Source organism: Thamnophis elegans, chromosome 16 (genome assembly GCF_009769535.1).
Source record: "Thamnophis elegans isolate rThaEle1 chromosome 16, rThaEle1.pri, whole genome shotgun sequence".
Lineage (NCBI taxonomy): Eukaryota > Metazoa > Chordata > Lepidosauria > Squamata > Colubridae > Thamnophis > Thamnophis elegans.
This window is the reverse complement of record NC_045556.1, coordinates 1208267-1223313: the sequence shown is the minus strand read 5'-3', so window position 1 is coordinate 1223313 and position 15047 is coordinate 1208267. Positions and strand designations below refer to the sequence as shown.

At 47.1% G+C, this 15047-nt stretch overlaps 1 long non-coding RNA gene across 1 annotated transcript in view; it reads left to right on the top strand.

Moving 5' to 3' along the window:
* The window catches only part of LOC116519099, a 71926-nt gene that overhangs the window by 50836 nt on the left and 6043 nt on the right, over nucleotides 1–15047 (top strand). Inside the window, exon 3 of the long non-coding RNA XR_004256620.1 lies at nucleotides 8501–8605. This is a non-coding gene — a long non-coding RNA (uncharacterized LOC116519099). The remainder of the gene's footprint in view (nucleotides 1–8500; nucleotides 8606–15047) is intronic.

Below are 15047 nucleotides of genomic sequence, written 5' to 3'. Positions count from 1 at the left end.
ACAGGTCAACAATTAATGCAGGAGGGGAAAAAAGCCAGAGAGAGGCTATCGTGCAAGACAAACCATTAACAGAAGAAATCCTTCTCTTGGGAATGGGGTTCATTTAATCCCGAGAAACATGCCTGCAATCGCTCTCCAGGAGCCAAGGCTGCTTTCGCTGCTTCTGAAATGTCTCTTGCCACAAACGCCTCCGAGATCAAGTTATCACCGTCTGAAATCCGCCCCCTCCCCAGGTTCACACACACACACACACACTTCATAAACCAGCTGGACAAGCAGACAACATGGAAACCCTAAAGGTTAAATACACATGATTGACCTGAAGGAGTCTCCGTGCCACAGATCATTAAATACAGCCGTGCTCTTCGGCTTCGGCTGGTGGCGTGGAAAGGTGCCCAGGGAACATGATTGAATGCTTAACTCTTGCTGGCTACCTTAGTCTGACACAAAATCAATACCTTTTTCCCTAGCCCCTCACTTGCTCCGATTACGCCCGGCTTTGTGCAGCCTTATTCGGCTTAGTCAGCCCCCCTGTGTCTTGCTGTCCCAATGACAGTGGTGGGAATCAAATCTTTTTTTACTACTGGTTCTGTGAGTGTGGCTTGGTGGTTGTGGCAGGGGAAGGATACTGCAAAATCCCCATTTCCTCCCGATCAGCTGGGACTCGAGAGGCAGAGAATAGAGGGGGGCGGGGCCAGCCAGAGGTGGTATTTGCCAGTTCTCTGAATTACTCAAATTTTCCGCTACCGGTTCTCCAGAACTGGTCAGAACCTGCTGAATCCCACCTCTGAATGACACCCTGAAGAGACCCCAGATTCTACTGAGCCAATTTGTGTAGAATTAATTTCAGTCTTTGGCTAAAAGGGGGGAGGGGGGTTCTTTCTTCTCTTTGGCTGCAGACCTCAGATATTTCCCAAACTAGTTGCCCAATGTTGCTCTTGACCGTGACAAGAGAGAGGACACGGATGGAGATTATATTAAGAGCATGTAATCTGTTTTATTTTCTTTACACTTCAAGGCCAGGTGCAATGTTCAACCTCCAATATAGTTGCAAGCCCTTGCAAACCTTTTTCTTTTCACTCTCTCTCTCTCTCTCTCTCTCTCTCTCTCTCTCTCTCTGTCTCTCTCTGTGTGTGTCTCTCTCTCTCTGTCTCTCTCTGTCTCTGTCTCTCTCTGTCTCTCTTTCTGTCTCTCTCTGTCTCTCTCTGTCTCTCTCTCTCTCTCTCTCTCTCTCTCTCTCACTCACTCTCAAAACTTAAGACAGGTGTCTTCTCCAACCAGCTGTTCTCCCGATGTTCGAGATGATTATGCTTGCATTCTGAACCCTTCATGGAAGCTGTATTCCGACAGCAGCTGGTTGAAAAGGCTTGCAATGCAAGTGATTTTAACAGCAACTCTTCACAACATGGAGAAATAAAGGCTTGGCTGCGTCACTCAGAAAAAGAGACGGAGTGAGACGGCCACTAATGACTGTGCAAAATTCTTCTCATGTCTTTGCACTTTTTAACACTTTGAGCAAAACGTTCCCTTTTGGAGAGGAACACCCTGACTTTGTGAAAGGCACACTTCTGTGTACATAACAGTTCCTGCACGAGCCCCAAACCTTGTTTTCGTTTTCCCACTGAATAAAATATATTTCACAATTTGTTTTTTTAAACAGAGCACTGTAGACAAAGAGAGCTCACCCAGCATTCAGAGGCGGGGGGGGGGGGGGAATCAGATTGCAGAAAACCTTCAGAGAAGGAGACTTCTATGTGATCAAAAGACTAAACAGGCCAGAGGTTTGATCCAACAGGACACGGGTTATGTTCTTAAGAAAAGCATTGGAAAGGAACTGAACAAGAGCCTGGATATCTCTGGAGAATCTCCGTCATCCAGGTCATGGTGCTTTTTCAAGAGACAGCTGGACTTTCTGGTTTTTCTTTGAGGACTTTTCGCCTCTCATCCAAGAAGCTTCTTCAGCTCTGACAGGATGGTGGGGAACGGAAGGATTTTATATTCCTTGCATTAAATCCTTCCTCTTGAAAAAGAGATTCCAGCCTGTTGTGTCCAACAGTTAGTGCTGTGTAAATACTAAGTCACTTTCTCTAGCGCCGTTGTAACTTCAAACGGTCATTTAAAAGAATGGTTGTAAGTCGAGGACTGGCTTCAGGAGCTTTGTGCACCCCAAATACAAGAACATCTGTGCGTCCCCCCAAAGCGGAATCGGTTCGCTTCCCCCATCGCGTCTCTTTTTTTCCCTGTCAACCGTTGATACCAGAGGAGTGCAGATAAATTGCCTTCTCCTTCTTCCTTAGCTGTTTGATGATGCCCGTTGATAGAATACCTTCAGCAGCTCGATATGCAAGACGCACACACACACACACACACACACACACACCTGCAGTTCATTGAACCCATCTGGGCGAGCAGCAGGAAAGTCGGGCTCCTTACCTGAGGGCATTGTTGGAGATGCCAACCGCGACTCTGGTGAGTTGACCCTCGGATAATTCATTGACGACAACGCCGCTTCCTCCCTTCCGCCTCCTGATGGATGGCGTTGCTTAAAACGGATTGCCTTGTAAACTTGGGGTGACTTTTCATGACTGACAAATGGGAGCAAGCTGGAGAGTCAATAAATATCCGCACCTTTGGGGGGGGGGGAAAGGAAGACGGGCTGTTCTCCTCTGAACCGGTGAGACGTTCAGACGAAGGTTCTGCTTTCAAAATGAGCTCCGTCCATGTATGGCTTGTGATTTTATTCTATCAGGGCTGCCCTCATTCCTTGTCATTGGCTTCGTCTAGGGGTCCTCAAACTTTTTGAACCAGGGGCCGATTCACGGGGAGGCCGGACCAGCTGGGTGGGCGTGGCTAGGTGGTCATGTGGCTGGGTGGGCGTGGCCAATTTAGCAGTCCATTTGTCCTTGCTGTACTTGCTCAATCAAAGGAATCTATTTACTTAATAGCAATAGCAATAGCAGTTAGACTTATATGCCGCTTCATAAGGCTTTCAGCCCTCTCTAAGCGGTTTACAGAGTCGGCATTATTGCCCCCAGAATCCGGGTCCTCATTTCACCCACCTCGGAAGGATGGAAGGCTGAGTCAACCTTGAGCCAGTGAGATTAGAACCGCTGAACTGCAGATAGCAGTCAGCTGAAGTGGCCTGCAGTACTGCACCCTAACCACTGCGCCACCTTACTTAAGACCTCCCCCCCACCCAAAAAAAAGGGAAAAAACCTTCGGAGGGTCAGGACAATGTTGAACACCAAGGCAAATGGTGTCTCCTCTACTTCACCCATCCTTTAATTCTTCTTCCTCTCTACTAGGGTGCCCATGACCTTCTAAGCCCCCTGCTTCCATTAGCCTGACCCTCCTGGGCTATTTTCCTGAAGACAAGGATTCATTTCCTTGCTCCTGTTGAAGGACTTCCTTGCCTCTGTTTTGTGTCTCTGTTGAACTCCAGACGCCGAGCGAAGGAAGGGAAGAAAGAGATGGGTTCCCTCTTATTTGCTCACAATTAATCATCTTCCACTGTAAACAGAGTGTCTGTTTTAGTTCTGCTGACAATTATCCACTTGTCAACTTCTCCCTCAAGTATCTCTAGCATCTGGCAACTGTAAATATTTTTTTTTTTAAAAAATGAAAGAGAGTTCCATCAAAATGGTATTTTTTATCGGATCCAAAGGCATCCATCTGGCAGGTGCTCATCCGTTTTCAAACCTAATCCTTGACACACATTATCTCCTAGTAGGAGAGGGCTGGGTAGCAAAACCTTCCTGCCATGAGCTGCAGACCCTGGAGGGGAAACTTGCCAGAGAGTGAGGAATGTGCAGAGCTAGAGGCAAATGTGGGTGGGGTCACGAATTCTGTCCTTGACACCCAGCTGTAGCAAATGACACCTTTGCCAGATTTGGCTCAAATAGTCATTTATAGAGGAACATCTACTGTTGTCTTTCTTTCATTCCTTTTTTTCTCCTCTTTTTTCCTTCCTTTCTCTTTTCTCCTTCCTTTCTTCCTTCCTCTTGCAGTTCCGTCATTTGTTGTGCTATTCTTAACTATTTCTCTTTATCGCTCAAGTTTGAAAGTTCTCTTCTATTCCTTAGAATTGGAATATTTTTGCCAGCCCTTTTCAACACCAAACATTTTGTCCTTTTGCTGGATGAAAGTTTGAGCATCCTACTGTGGTCCTGTCCCATGTGGTGGCCATTATCCATTCTAGCTGACGATTCTGGGAGTTTTAGGTCAGGAAGAAGAACATTAACCTTTTAAGAAGGGAGTAGGATTCGCGGAAGGTTCTTAGTACATCTAAACATGCTAAATGAAAGTAACTAAACTATAGTACTTTAGTTCTGTTTCTTTTGAACAGAAAAACTGTTCCTTTTCTTCATTTTGGCTGAGAGTTGAACCTAGAATTTTCTACCTACAAAATCCTGTCCTTTTCCTTAGCTCTTTCTTAACATACTAACCATGGTTTGGATTAACCCGAAGTGCCATGATGTCCCCAGTATGGAAACTAGAGATAGTTACTGAAATACAAGACAGATTCCACCTCAGCTCAGGCTTTTAAGCTTCTATCAATGTGATTTTGAGTCCGTTGAAGTAAACACACTTAAGTTTGTCTATCAAAAAAAGCAATTGTAGTATTCACCACCAGGTGGCTGTAGGTCTACTTAAACTTGCAAAGGAGACATTTATTACATGAAGAGTTACTGAAAGTTGGCCAACACTTGTAGGTTCCGTCAAGGCTGTCTATGGGCAAGATCTCATGGGGCTGTCAGGGTTTGTAAGTCAACAACGGGCCTTTCAGAACATCCTCCTTGGGTTGTGCTGTCTTACTTGATGTTTAATGTTTACACTAGATGTAGTTAAGGAACTGAATGGTCAAAACCAACTTTCCTAGTTAAGCCTATTAGCTAGACTGAGATCAGGGCAGGTAAGTTTCCACCTGAATTCTGGGATTCTGAGATTCTGAATCTCTTCTGAATGATTCCTGCTAGCCCGCGTTCAAACTTTTGGGGGTAAGTAAGGGTCTGTGAGCAGAGCAGAGCCACGGTTTATGTTTCTGGACAAGAAAAAAAAAGCTTATCGAATTTTCTATCGGTTGACCATTCCTTTTCAAAACTCAGGCCTTCTTGGATGTCCTTCCTACTGTTTGGTCATTCAGAATCTTTTTTCTGTTTTTTCCATCCTCACCACTGAAGTGGCCCATAGTCAGAATCTGGTGGTAACTCCACAGAACTTGTCACGTAAGAGATGGGCGGATTTCATCTCCCAGAATTCCCCAGCCAACACGCTGGCTGAGGAATTCTGGGAGTTGAAATCCACCCATCTTGAATTTGCTGAGATTAAGAAATCTTGGTTTATGAGCTGGACGCCATTCTCGCTCTCTCTCCGTCTCTCTCTCTCTCTGTCTCTTACTCGCTCTAGCTCTCTGTCTCTTTCTCTCTCTGTCTCTCTCTCTCTCTCTGTCTCTGTCTCTCTCTCTGTCTCTCTCTGTCTCTTTCTCTCTCTCACTCTCTCTCTGTCTCTCTCTGTCTCTTTCTCTTTCCCCTTTTCATTTTCCTCCCTCCCTTCCTTCTTTCTTCCATTAGCCCCAAACCAAGAACCTAATGATTTAATATCTTAGACAGCTATTATAGGCCACTCAGAGTTCTTCCTTTGCATTGCATCCAGCAAAAATAAATCTTGACTTGTAATTTAGGATTGATTCTAATTATCCAGCTCTTCGCTCTCCTTTCTTTCCACGTTCCTGGTTGGTGAGAGATCTCAGCCCAACCTGGGTAGCCAATACCCCTTCTTCCATCCCTTTGCCCTGGTGGCATCTTCCACTTGTCCCACCTTCTAATCCCTCAGCACCCTCTTCAGATCCAAGGAAATGCCCCCTGGCCATCCTCTCCCCCCCCCTTTTTTTCAGGGCTGCCCCTTTAACCTTGTAATTTATGCACAATTAATTGAGATATCTTTTTTATACTTGATGCGTTGTAAAATTAATGTCTAATTTATGTAATTAGTTAATTAACTCTAATTCCAGCATATGGTTTCAGATGCCCAGAAGGCTTTGCCTTTTCTCACTCCTGCCCCCCCCCCCAGTGCACCCCCTCGCTTTCGCTGGAACTTATTTTGATGCCACCAAATGCAGCTAATGAATTTTACATCCTTATTAATTCTCTACGCATATCTAGCAGCTTCTTTCGATAAAGGTGGGTTTAATATTTGTCTTTCTAACCTTTTGTTTGTGAGGAGTGTAACAGAGGACTGGGTGCTGAAAATAATGTGGGGTTGGGGTTTTTGTGGGGGGGGGTTAAATTTCCATCATTTGGCTTCTTCAGTAAGGGATAATTTATATTTTATTGAGGTTTTTTTTTTAAATTGTGGGATTATTGTCATGTTGAAGCCCCGTGTACAGATAGGGTGGCCTGTCTGTTGCATTGGAATTCTATGAATATTTAATATCAAACATTTCTTAGGGAATTTTTGTTTGTTTGTTTTCTAAAGCGTAACATCCTATGGAAATGTTTCTGTCTTAAAAATCATCCTCGCACGATGATGGGAAGGTAAGCGTTTAGGAAGGGCCTGATCAGAAGGAGAACATTTGTTTCCAGAAGAAAAAAATAATAATGAAAAGGAGGATTGTATTTCCACCTATTAGCTCTTGTAAATACCATAGGATTTCTTTTGAAACAGGGTGGTCCTACCAGGAGAATGAATTAGGATAAATTTAAGGAGAGCATTTGGGGTGGGGATAGGAACTTGCTGTTTCTGTCAGGACCTATCAAGTCAGTGATCCAACTATAACACTAATCAATATAATAATAATATTACAGAGAGACCCTAACCAGTCAAGGAAGCTTGAAGATGTTTCTTGGGCTCCGATCAGGAGAACATCTCTGGAGGCTTATCACCACATAACAAATGACCCAATCTGATAGGAGCTATTCCTTGAGGTCCATAGTTTTCAAGACAGGTGTGGGTTTGGTCAACGTAAGGGTGGAACTCTATGTCCAAGAAAGGTGCCTTCAAGGGAGGCTCAGCAGGAGGCCCACCTAGATGACTTTTTCTGAACCAGGTTGAACCTGATGGGTGTTTGGTTGGATGACTGCCGGGGGAAGGTTGAGGACTAGAATGGGAAACCAGTGCCCTGGAAGAGGACAATGGGGCAAATCACTGTCTACATTCTTGCTAGGAAACCTCCACGACTATCTCCTCTCCAGGAGAGAAATTCAACTCAAAGGAGACATCACCTTCTTGCCAGCCGAGCTAGCCTCTCCAAATTTCTGCTTGCTTATTGTTAGGCCTTCCCCTGTAACGCCAAGGGAGGCATATCAAAGCTGCAGGGAACACTGGTTAAACTAGGGTTTTAGGAATGTGAATGTGAGGGAAACCCACGATGCAGGAAGTAAAGTTCTCCTGGAGTGTCTAACAATGAGGAATGGCTACAAGAGTCCTCTCGGAGGAGAGGGATGTGAAGTACTATCGGCGCATTCCTTGCTAACCATGGTAAATTACTTTCTCGCCGGGTAGCAGGGAAGGGTTGAAGTACACTTTTGAAGCCGATCCCAGCGTGAGCATTGTGTCTGTCGTAAAACTTTTTTTTATCTCTTCTTCCTGGACAAATTAATGAGCAATTTAATTAATAAAAATCAGAGGGTAGTGTAAGTGCAACGATAATGAAGTTAAATGGGTGCACAGTAAAATATTCCCTAATCCAGCACATTGCCAAATGCCCCTTTAATTCCGCTTAGCACTAAAGGAGTTTTGAGCATCGTAATGAGATTCCACTGTCTGCTAATTAATTGACACCCTCCTGAATATTCATATGTGCTAGCACCAAAGCATTCCTAATTGCACCATGGAATGGATCTCCAAGGAAAGGGAAATGGCCATCGACTTAATTAAAATAATATATGCCGGCACCGGCATATCCAAGCTGTGAGATGTTTGCCATGAAGCAAAAACAGGCAACTGCAGCTTCGTTTGTTTAAAAGCAGGGAGGGGATCCCATAACTCTTCCCCCCTCTGCCCTCCCCAACCTGCCTGAAAAGGCATTTCTCTTTTTTTAAAAACAACAACAACAACTGTCTAGTCTGGAATAGTTTTTTCCCAACGCAAGAACCTCTTGGCTTGGGTTCAAGCTTGCATCTTCCAACATCTTTTGCTTTGCAGAGTGAATTCCGTTTGTGGAGAACTTCCAAATGCTTCATTTGTCTCTGCAAGTTGAAGGGAGAACTAAACAGGAGGTGGCCTCCCCTGAAATTATTTGGGGAAAGGGGGGAGAACTTAGGGGGAGAAAAAAAACATTCTTTGCTGACCTCAAAATAAGAAGAATAGGAAGCAAGACCCTGGAGCAGCCCAGAAGGATTTGGGGAACCAAATAGACCCGGTGTCTCAGTAGCAACAAAAATGAGTCAACGCCCGACTTATAAATAACAATAGGAAAATAAAAGCAATTGATTGATGCTGCACCCTTTGTAACCCCTTAAGTTATTAAAAAGAGATGTTTTCCTGTCTTTGCATGGAACAGAATGCCTGAGGATCGATTGTAGCTCGAAAGGTTGGGATCAACACTGAAGAAAGCCATGATGATGCCTTCCAGAAGGTGCTTCTGCCTATTACGTCATCTGGACAGGTTTGTAAGATGTCATTGGTCTCTTAGATAGCGAGGTTTGGGACTAATTTAGAGAGGAAGACAAACATCTGGCATTAAGTCAAAAAAGCAGCTGCCAGTTAGAGCTGGGCTGAACCATCTTTTGGCCTGACGGAGGGAAACTGAGAGGTTTGAAGACGTTCAGAAAGGATGTCAGAGGGACCTGAAAGGTTGTGGAATGTTTAATTTGGAGAAAGGAAGACCAACTTTATTCTACTCTAAAATAGGGTAGAATAAAGACTCTGGTCAGGAATCCTTTTAGACTAAGAGCAAAACTAGGACTGAAAACATGGCTGCAAACTGCAGTTAGTTTACATTGTGTTAAAAATAAAATGAAAGGATCCCAAGAAAGCACATGAACCTTCTCAACAGCAAAAACAGAAACCATTAACCTGTCAGTGTTCATGGCATACAGGCCACATTTCTGATCTGTATCTTGTTTGGTGCACCAAAAATACACAGATGTTGGGGGAATCCAGCACAAGTGTCCAGATCTCCTCTAGGTACCTTCTCCAGATGTTCTATCTTAAGGCAGCTGCAAAATAGCTCCCATCTTTTTTGCACAGCGAAAGCCAGAAAGGATGATATTTTTCCAGAGCTGATGCTAAAACAAACACATTGAAAAACACCCACCATAGTTAGGCATGAAAGAGAATTTATTTGAAGACAGAGCAATGCATATTTATTATGCACATATCTGCATTAACAAGGTAAATTACACCACGCTCACTCTGGGCTTGTTTATTCATTAGGTCTTTAGAAAATCTACTTTGCCTCCAGATAGCAGAGATGATAATGTGAAATACACAAGCTGTGTACCACAAGCCATGAGTTTGGACTAGGCTGGACGAGAAGCTACCCAGGAGGACAATCCTGAGATAGGGAAGAGACCTCAAGAGGTTGCATATTCCATGTGGACAACTTAGCCCCATCCAAAATGTTCTCCTTGCAGGTTATGGCCTCTTGAGGAGCATCTTAGTGTGAGAACATGCCCCTCGGATATGGGAAGGCCCAAGATTATTTTCATTGGAAAGGTCAATGGGTTCTGCCTGGAGTATTGAGGGCCAATACCAACCAGGGGTGAAACCCAGCAGCTTCTGATAGGTTCTGGAGAACAGTATTGGGAAATTTTGAGTAGTTTGGAGAACCGGCAAATGCCACCTCTGGCTGGCCCCAGAGTGAATGGGGATTTTGCAGTATCCTTCTCCCTGGAGTGAGGAGGGAATGGGGATTTTGCAGGATCCTTCCCCTGCCACGCCCACAAGCCACACCCACAGAACCGGGAATAAAAAAAAATTGAATTTCGCCACTGCTACCAACAGAGGTACTTCTACTGATCCAGATCAGGGGTTGACCTGGGCATAAGGAAAGTGGTGATGATGATGGTGGTGGTGGTGGTGGTGGTGGTGGTGGTGGTGGTGGTGGTGAGCGATATCCATTCAGTTGTGCCTGACTCTTGCAATTCTGCATATCAGGGGTTGACCTGGGCATAAGGAAAGATGATGATGTTGATGATGATGATGATGATGATGATGATGATGATGATGATGATGGAGGATATCCATTCAGTTGTGTCTGACTCTTGCAATTCTGCAGATCAGGAGTTGACCTGGGCATAAGGAAAGTGATGTTGATGATGATGATGATGATGATGATGATGATGATGATGATGATGGTGGTAGTGGTGGTGGTAGTGGTGGTGAGGGATATCCATTCAGTTGTGCCTGACTCTTGCAATTCTGTGGGCCAAATCTCTCTACACCTTCCAATGTTGCACTATTTCTGTGAGGTTTTCTATCTATGCTCTGGCTGGTGTCAGTTTTGATGGTGTCCTGCCACCAGGTTCTTCAACTGCCTGTTTCCCTTTTGTGGGTTCTTCCAAACATAATTGCTTTCTCCAGTGAAGGAAACTCATAGCTTGTATTCTTTCCATGCTGTATCAGCCCCACAAGGTAATAAGTCAGGTTGGGAAAAAACCAATGCTGTATAGGGCTTCTTCTGCTTCCCAAAAGAGAGGTGGGGAGCATTTCCCTCAAAACTCAGCAAAACCAAATATTCATTCAGCCCTAAGATCTCCTGCACAATTCTTCCCCTTTCAGCCCGGTTGGGTTTGGCTGAGATCTTTTGCAATTCCCTTTGAGCACCAGGGAATCAAGATCCAGATGGTGAACAGCTCCAGCTGCAGAAAACTTCACCATGGAAGCCCCCCCCCCCCAAAAAAAAGGTTAGAAAAGTAGCTCAATGCTTGAAAAGAGCAGCTAATTCAAAAGGAAGGTGGTAGAACAGGATGGATAATTCGGAGGAACCTTTCTGGCTCTGCATTAATGAAAGCCCAACAAGCTCTTGTCTCTTCCCATCATTTTTATATCTTATTTTGCGGTATTGTTTTATTTTATCTGTGTAGGAATCGGCAGGGAGGCACACGGATGCTGGTTGTGATTCTGCCCAGCCTAATCCACTTGAAATAAGCGCGCTTTTGTGTTGGTATCTATGTCTTCTCCGTCTGTCTGTAACGAAGGGTCGAGTCGCGGAAAGAAAAGAAAAAACGCGAGTGAAATTCCTTTACAGCTCCCGCCGGGGCGAAAGCATCGGCTTCCAACTATAGAGATGCAAAGCGCCCCGATTTAACTGCCGGAAATTAAGGAGCGAATCTGGCCAGGAGGACGGGAGGGGCGTGTGTGTGTGTGTGTGTGTGTGTGTGTGTGTGTGTGTGTGTAGAGAGAGAGAGGGAGGGAGGGAGGGAGGGAGGGAGGGAGGGAGGGAGGGAGAGCGAGAGAGAGCGAGCGAGCTTTGGATGTGGTGATTCGGGGACGGTGGAAAACGGGGGGGGGGGGGGCGGGCGGTGAAGCCAAGCTGCAAGGGAATCCATTCAGATGGGGAAGGGGCCGTTTTCCCGCAGATCGATCGATTTGCAAAGTCTTTAATGAACGTCAAGGGTTTATTTTTATTTTTATTTATTTTTAATTTGTTTTCTTAAGCCGCCTGGCGCGCCTTGGAAAGAGATGCCGGGCGAAGCAGAAACAATCTGATATTTGTTTCTGGCCTTCGTCCACGGAAAAACGAAAACGTGCGGGGCTCCTTGAGTAAAAGCTACTCTCCCCCCCCCTCACACACAACACACAAATTAAAAAAAATAAAAATCCAAACTAAGGGAATCGCTTGCCAACTGCCAACAGTTGCACTCCAAAGAGGTCGGGCGGGATGCAAGGGTTAATTCCGAATCAATAATGGGGTGTTTTTTTTCCATCTGGGTGGCTCTGCCTTTCTCCAGATGTATGGATGAAACCCAGGAAAACAACAAAAACCCGGGAGGGGCTTCAGCCCAAACGCGCCCTCGTCCTCTTGAATGTGTGAACCAACCGCCTCGCAAGCGGAAGGACGAGCTTCGAGGTACCCACGCAGGACTCCGCGTGGGCTCCTGGGAGGCGGAATCGCTGGTCGGATGCGCTCCTGTTCATGGGGGGGGGGGTTCATGTCCTAACGCGGCCCCGGCCGGGAAAGAGGTTTCCCGAGGGCAGTTCAGCAGTTATTTCCGCGACTTCTGCGTGGAAAGATAACGAAAGACGCGCTTCCCCCGAACGGTTTACCACGGCCGCGCAGTGGTAAAGACGCCCCCGCCGCCCCCCTCCCCACCACGGCCAGGGTCGGTGCTGACGACGCTGTTTGGCTATCATTTGCTATTTTGACGGAAGGGGCGCGATCGCCCCCCTTTTTTTTTACAACATTTGTTTCCTCCGAGGGCGACAGCCGCCTTGTGAAAGCGCCCGGTTGTGGCTCGGCTTTTCATTCGGCCTGACCCTGGGAATGTCACGCCTGGCTACTTCACTTTCAGAAGCTTTGGGACGCTGGCTTTTGTTCGACCCCTTTGAGACCTCCGCGAAAGTGTTCGCTTTCCCTCCGCTGCAAAAGATACTTCAGGTCGGGGGAGCCAGTTCACAAGTGCGGGGCAATTGGGCTCGAACCTTTGTTCGGCCGAACAAACCAACCAGCGCCCGCCCGCTCCAGCTGAGCCGCAGAGGGGGAAGCGGGGAGAAAGGGGCGCGTTAATCCCTCCTGGGGAGTCGGGTGGCCTTCGCTGGATTCCTCTGGGGGGGGGGCGAGAAAGAGAGAGGGAGAGAAAGCGACGTTTCCTTCAAGCTGGGCCCACCTTAGCAAAGAAAGGGGTTTAATCTCCTGCCCACCCCCCAGAATAAAACTGGAGAGCAATCCCCGGAGGGTCTTTGCAGCGACTTTTCTGCCAGCGAGGAAATTGAGGCGAAAGGATTGGGTGGGAGAGCGTTGGGGGGGGAGGAGGTGAGAAGAAGGGGGAAGCCTAAGTTTGATTGTCTAAAAATAGAGGAACTTAATCATAACCCAACCACACACCTTGCAAATTAAAGCGACTTGGGAGTCTTGGCGTCAGGGTAAGAATTGTGGGGTGGGGGTCTTGGAGACGACCTCCATCCTAAGGTCTCTTTATGCCATGCAGCAAGGACTTGGTTAGCGGGACCCCTTCCTCAACCGCGCCCCATCCTCGCTGGAAGTTCAAGCGAGGATGGTATTCGGGGCTCGGGGTTGGTTTCCCGAAAGGCAGAGGGGGACGCGCCCGACACGGGCCTCCGTGAGAGTAAGGCCGCAGCCCTAAACGCCCCCTCTTCCCCACCACCCACCGGGTCGCTCAGGAGGGGTTGGTGTCCTCCCTCTGCTCTTCTAGTTTGGTTCTCCCCTTCCCCGCAATTCGGTGGAAACAGCCACGCGGGGGGGGGGGGGAAGAGCCGCGGGATCAGAGGGCTTGGGGGCTCAAGGAGTCGGCGAGCGCCCCAAATGGGTCAAGAGGGATGAAGCTCTCGTGTGAAGGCAGCCGCGTCTCCGCGATGGGAAAGACCTGGAAATAAATCGGTTGCTAAGGAATCTCTTCTCGCGGTTCTTTCTCGTCAAGGTACTTAAATAGCCTTAAATATACAAATATTCGCCACTCTCGCAGAGGCTGAAATGGACAAAACCTTCAGCTCGGTTCGAAGAGGAGAAGAAAAGGAACATTTTGCGGCATTTCCAGGTGGCGCTTCGGCTCGCTTTATGGCGGAACGTACTCAGTAAAAGAAACCTGGAAGGGTCACGTTTTGCCAACAGCGGGGAAAACTGGGTTTATGTGGGTTTGACTTCGTTTTGTTAACCCGATCATTGTGGGTTGTGAAATCAGCTTTGCTGGGCCCTGCGAAGTCAGGCGATCGTGGTTTATTCAATAAATGGCGGTTTACTCGATCTGGGCAAGCCTTAAGCAAGTTAGGGCGATTTTCTAAACACCCCCCCCCCCTCTTTATAAAATAGTGTTTTCTGCACCGGAGTGGGGGGGGGAGGACGTTTGACAGGTCCATGGCGGGAGGGTGCTCTCGTCACGACATCACGGGCCTCCGACTCGCCTCTAAGGAAACGCTGCCCGAGGAGGTCGCTTCACACGTTGACCCGCTGGCCAGCTCAGCTGTGCAGGTAAACACGTGCCTAGGGAATCAAGTCGCTTCCAAACAGATCTAGGGTAGAATTATCTTCTACCGCGAGTTTTCGGCTCTTAGCGGGCCTTATTTTAAGACAGGAAAAACTCGGGTAACAACTGATCAGGTAGCTGGGACATCCCCACCCCACCCCAGTCTGACCCGTGTCCCACACCTGTCCAGGCAGGAGCTCCGGTTAGAAACGAAGCTCGCGGGGGGGGGGGGATCTGATTTTCTCTTCCCCTTGAATGGCGAATGTAATGAAAAGGAGGGAGGGGGCTGGTAAGGACTGGAAGGTGCGGCGGCCAGGGGAGGGGGGTGTTTCTCCCACCGATCCGAGTAACAAACAGGTTAAGGAGAGAGTCTAGGCGGCCTGCATTCTGTCAACCCGTGAAGAGCGTTTGGGGGTTTTTTTTAAGTGTGTATAAGTGGCTCTTTCGTTTAATTTACGGGTTAGGGTGTTGTGAGAAACGGACGAAACCTTCATTCAGAATCCGGGTAAAACCTGTTGGGTGAATGAATGCAATCCATAAATGGTTTAGTTCGTTTTTTTCCCCGATAAGTCAACAACCGAGACTCCATACGCAGATCCACAAATATACGGACTGGCCCCCCCCGCCCCCGCACATCCTTTTAACACATACAAACTTCGAAATCTCGCAAGAGATTTTTGACTGTTTCTTCACGTGACACCTTAGTCTCCCCTACTCCCCCGCCACAATTTCATGAATTTATTTTTGCGCCCCCAAATTCGGGGGTAACGCCAAGGGGAAAAGAAAAACAGCCCTCGTTTCAAATTGGGAGATTTGGAGAGGCTGCCCCCCCCCCGCACGCCCTCTTCCCCTCCGCACCGTTTTTTTGTCAATATTAACAAGATTATGAGAGCTTCTCTTTAAAAGGGGATGTGATTTTTTCCCCCTTTTTTATTTTTAAGGCGGAGGGGGGGGAAACATCCG